Consider the following 5625-nt stretch of genomic DNA (forward strand, 5'->3'; position numbering starts at 1 on the left):
GCTAAAAGCGCGGACCCCAGAGACGGGCCTGAGACGCTAAGGCTGCTGCTGCCGCCACCAAGAAGCCTGTGTGCGAGCACAGGTCACTATCCACATCCCCCTTCCGGGGAGCCTGTGCAGCCCGCCACTGCCAGGGTCCCGTGATCCAGCGACAACTTACCTGGGAGAAAGCACGGCGCGCCTCGCCTCAGGCTGGTGCAACGTCACGCCGGCCTCTGCCGACGCAGGCCCGCCCCGCACTCCGTGCCCCTCCCTGCTTCCACCCCCCCACCCACCGGCCTGAGTGAGCCAGAGCCCCCGAATCAGCGGCTCCTTTAACCCCGTCCTGTCTGAGCGAAGAACAGGCGCCCTCAGGCGACCTACACGCAGAGGCGGGGCGAAATCCAAAGCTGAGCCCTGGGAACTGTGAGAACAAAGAAGAGAAAGGGAAATCTCTCCCAGCAGCCTCAGAAGCAGCGGATTAAAGCTCCACGATCAACTTGATGTACCCTGCATCTGTGGAATACCTGAATAGACAACGAGTCATCCCAAATTGAGGAGGTGGACTTTGAGAGCAAGATTTATGATTTTTTCCCCTTTTCCTCTTTTTGTGACTGTGTATGTGTATGCTTCTGTGTGAGATTTTGTCTGTATAGCTTTGCTTCCACCATTTGTCCTAGGGTTCTATCCGCCCACTTGTTTTAAAAAATTTTTTTCTTAATAATTATTTTTTATTTTAATAACTTTATTATATTTTATCTTACTTTATTTTATTTTACTTTATCTTCTTTCTCTCTTTTTTCCTTCCTTCCCTCCTTCCTTCCTTCCTCCCTCCCTCCCTCCCTCCTTTCTTTCTTTCTTTCTTTCTTTCTACTTCTACTTATTCTTTCTACTTTTTCTCCCTTTAATTCTGAGCCGTGTGAATGAAAGGCTCTTGGTGCTGCAGCCAGGAGTCAGTGCTGTGCCTCTGAGGTGGGAGAGCCAACTTCAGGACACTGGTCCACAAGAGACCTCCCAGCTCCACATAATATCAAAAGGCGAAAATCTCCCAGAGATCTCCATCTCAAAACCAGCACCCAGCTTCACTCAACGACCAGCAAGCTACAGTGCTGGACATCCTTTGCCAAACAACTAGCAAGACAGGAACACAACCCCACCCATTAGCAGAGAGGCTGCCTAAAATCATGAGTCCACAGACACCCCAAAACACACCACCAGACGTGGACCTGCCCACCAGAAAGACAAGATCCAGCCTCATCCACCAGAACACAGGCATTAGTCCCCTCCATCAGGAAGCCTACACAACCCCCTGAACCAACCTTAGCCACTGGGGACAGACACCAAAAACAGTGGGAACTATGAACCTGCAGCCTGCAAACAAGAGACCCCAAACACAGTAACATAAGCAAAATGAGAAGACAGAAAAACACACAGCAGATGAAGGAGTAAGATAAAAACCCACCAGACCTAACAAATGCAGAGGAAATAGGCAGTCTACCTGAAAAAGAATTCAGAATAATGAGAGTAAAGATGATCCAAAATCTTGGAAATAGAATAGACAAAATGCAAGAAACATTTAACAAGGACCTAGAAAAACTAAAGATGAAACAGACAATGCTGAACAACACAATAAATGAAATGAAAAATACTCTAGATGGGATCAATAGCAGAATAACGGAGGCAGAAGAACGGATAAGTGACCTGGAACATAAAATACTGGAAATAACTACTGCAGAGCAGAATAAAGAAAAAAGAATGAAAAGAACTGAGGACAGTCTCAGAGACCTCTGGGACAACATTAAATGCACCAACATTCGAATTATAGGGGTTCCAGAAGAAGAAAAGAAAAAGAAAGGGACTGAGAAAATATTTGAAGAGATTATAGTTGAAAATTTCCCTAATATGGGAAAGGAAATACTTAATCAAGTCCAGGAAGCACAGAGAGTCCCATAAAGGATAAATCCAAGGAGAAATACGCCAAGACACATATTAATCAAACTGTCAGAAATTAAATACAAAGAAAACATATTAAAAGCAGCAAGGGAAAAACAACAAATAACACACAAGGGAATCCCCATAAGGTTCACAGCTGATCTTTCAGCAGAAACTCTGCAAGCCAGAAGGGACTGGCAGGACATATTTAAAGTGATGAAGGAGAAAAACCTGCAACCAAGATTACTCTACCCAGCAAGGATCTCATTTAGGTTTGATGGAGAAATTAAAACCTTTACAGACAAGCAAAACCTGAGAGAGTTCAGCACCACCAAACCAGCTTTACAACAACTGCTAAAGGAACTTCTCTAGGCAAGAAACACAAGAGAAGGAAAAGACCTACAATAATGAACCCAAAACAATTAAGAAAATGGGAATAGGAGCATACATATCGATAATTACCTTAAATGTAAATGGACTAAATGCTCCCACCAAAAGACACAGATTGGCTGAATGGATACAAAAACAAGGCCCATATATTTTCTGTCTACAAGAGACCCACTTCAGACCTAGAGACACATACAGACTGAAAGTAAGGGGATGGAAAAAGATATTTCATGCAAATGGAAACCAAAAGAAAGCTGGAGTAGCAATTCTCATATCAGACAAAATAGACTTTAAAATAAAGACTATTAGAAGAGACAAAGAAGGACACTACATAATGATCAAGGGATCAATCCAAGAAGAAGATATAACAATTGTAAATATTTATGCACCCAACATAGGAGCACCTCAATACATAAGGCAAATCCTAACAGCCATAAAAGGGGAAATCGACAGTAACACATTCATAGTAGGAGACTTTAACACCCCACTTTCACCAATGGACAGATCATCCAAAATGAAAATAAATAAGGAAACACAAGCTTTAAATAATACATTAAAGAAGATGGACTTAATTGATATTTATAGGACATTCTATCCAAAAACAACAGAATACACATTTTTCTCAAGTGCTCATGGAACATTCTCCAGGATAGATCATATGTTGGGTCACAAATCAAGCCTTGGTAAATTTAAGAAAATTGTAATTGTGTCAAGTATCTTTTCCGACCACAATGCTATGAGACTAGACATAAATTACAGGAAAAGATCTGTAAAAAATACAAACACATGGAGGCTAAACAATACACTACTTAATAATGAAGTGATCACTGAAGAAATCAAAGAGGAAATTAAAAAATACCTAGAAACAAATGACAATGGAGACACAACGACCCAAAATCTATGGGATGCAGCAAAAGCAGTTCTAAGAGGGAAGTTTATAGCCATACAATCCTACCTTAAGAAACAGGAAACATCTCGAATAAACAACCTAACCTTGCACCTAAAGCAATTAGAGAAAGAAGAACAAAAAAAACCCCAAAGTTAGCAGAAGGAAAGAAATCATAAAAATCAGATCAGAAATAAATGAAAAAGAAATGAAGGAAACGATAGCAAAGATCAATAAAACTAAAACCTGGTTCTTTGAGAAGATAAAATTGATAAACCATTAGCCAGACTCATCAAGAAAAAAAGGGAGAAGACAAATCAATAGAAATGAAAAAGGAGAAATAACAACTGACACTGCAGAAATACAAAAGATCATGAGAGATTACTACAAGTAACTCTATGCCAATAAAATGGACAACTTGGAAGAAATGGACAAATTCTTAGAAATGCACAACCTGCCAAGACTGAATCAGGAAGAAATAGAAAATATGAACAGACCAATCACAAGCACTGAAATTGAAACTGTGATTAAAAATCTTCCAAGAAACAAAAGCCCAGACCCAGATGGCTTCACAGGCGAATTCTATCAAACATTTAGAGAAGAGCTAACACCTATCCTTCTCAAACTCTTCCAAAATATAGCAGAGGGAAGAACACTCCCAAACTCATTCTAGGAGGCCACCATCACCCTGATACCAAAACCAGACAAGGATGTCACAAAGAAAGAAAACTACAGGCCAATATCACTGATGAACATAGATGCAAAAATCCTCAACAAAATACTAGCAAACAGAATCCAACAGCACATTAAAAGGATCATACACCATGATCAAGTGGGGTTTATTCAAGGAATGCAAGGATTCTTCAATATACACAAATCAATCAACGTGTTACACCATATTAACAAATTGAAGGAGAAAAACCATTTGATCATCTCAATAGATGCAGAGAAAGCTTTTGACAAAATTCAACACCCATTTATGATAAAAACCCTGCAGAAAGTAGGCATAGAGGGAACTTTCCTCAACATAATAAAGGCCATATATGACAAACCCACAGCCAACATCGTCCTCAATGGTGAAAAACTGAAAGCATTTCCACTAAGATCAGGAAAAAGACAAGGTTGCCCACTCTTACCACTCTTATTCAACATACTTTTGGAAGTTTTAGCTACAGCAATCAGAGAAGAAAAGGAAATAAAAGGAATCCAAATCAGAAAAGAAGAAGTAAAGCTGTCATTGTTTGCAGATGACATACTATACATAGAGAATCCTAAAGATGCTACCAGAAAACTACTAGAGTTAATCAATGAATTTGGTAAAGTAGCAGGATACAAAATTAATGCACAGAAATCTCTGGCATTCCTTTGCACTAAGGATGAAAAATCTGAAAGGGAAATCAAGAAAACACTCCCATTTACCATTGCAACAAAAAGAATAAAATATCTAGGAATAAACCTACCTAAGGAGGCAAAAAACCTGTATGCAGAAAATTATAAGACACTGATGAAAGAAATTAAAGATGATACAAATAGATGGAGAGATATACCATGTTCTTGGATTGGAAGAATCAACACTGTGAAAATGACTCTACTACCCAAAACAATCTACAGATTCAATGCAATCCCTATCAAACTACCACTGGCATTTTTCACAGAACTAGAACAAAAAATTTCACAATTTGTATGGAAACATAAAAGACCCCGAATAGCCAAAGCAATCTTGAGAACGAGAAAAGGAGCTGGAGGAATCAGGCTCCCTGACTTCAGACTATACTACAAAGCTACAGTAATCAAGACAGTATGGTACTGGCACAAAAACAGAAAGATAGATCAATGGAACAGGATAGAAAGCCCAGTGATAAACCCATGCACATATGGTCACCTTATCTTTGATAAAGGAGGCAGAAACGTACAGTGGAGAAAGGACAGCCTCTTGAATAAGTGGTGCTGGAAAAACTGGACAGGTACATGTAAAAGTATGAGATTAGATCACTCCCTAACACCATACACAAAAATAAGCTCAAAATGGATTAAAGACCTAAATGTAAGGCCAGAAACTATCAAACTCTTAGAGGAAAACATAGGCAGAACACTTTAGACATAAATCACAGCAAGATCCTTTTTGACCCACCTCCTAGAGAAATGGAAATAAAAACAAAAATAAACAAATGGGACCTAATGAAACTTCAAAGCTTTTGCACAGCAAAGGAAACTATAAACAAGACGAAAAGACAACCTTCAGAATGGGAGAAAATATTTGCAAATGAAGCAACTGACAAAGGATTAATCTCCAAAATTTATAAGCAGCTCATGCAGCTCAATAACAAAAAAACAAACAACCCAATCCAAAAATGGGCAGAAGACCTAAATAGACATTTCTCCAAAGAAGATATGCAGACTGCCAACAAACACATGAAAGAATGCTCAACATCATTAATCAT

Source organism: Monodon monoceros, unplaced genomic scaffold (genome assembly GCF_005190385.1).
Source record: "Monodon monoceros isolate NGI ecotype Baffin Bay Population unplaced genomic scaffold, NGI_Narwhal_1 Super_Scaffold_20, whole genome shotgun sequence".
NCBI lineage: Eukaryota > Metazoa > Chordata > Mammalia > Artiodactyla > Monodontidae > Monodon > Monodon monoceros.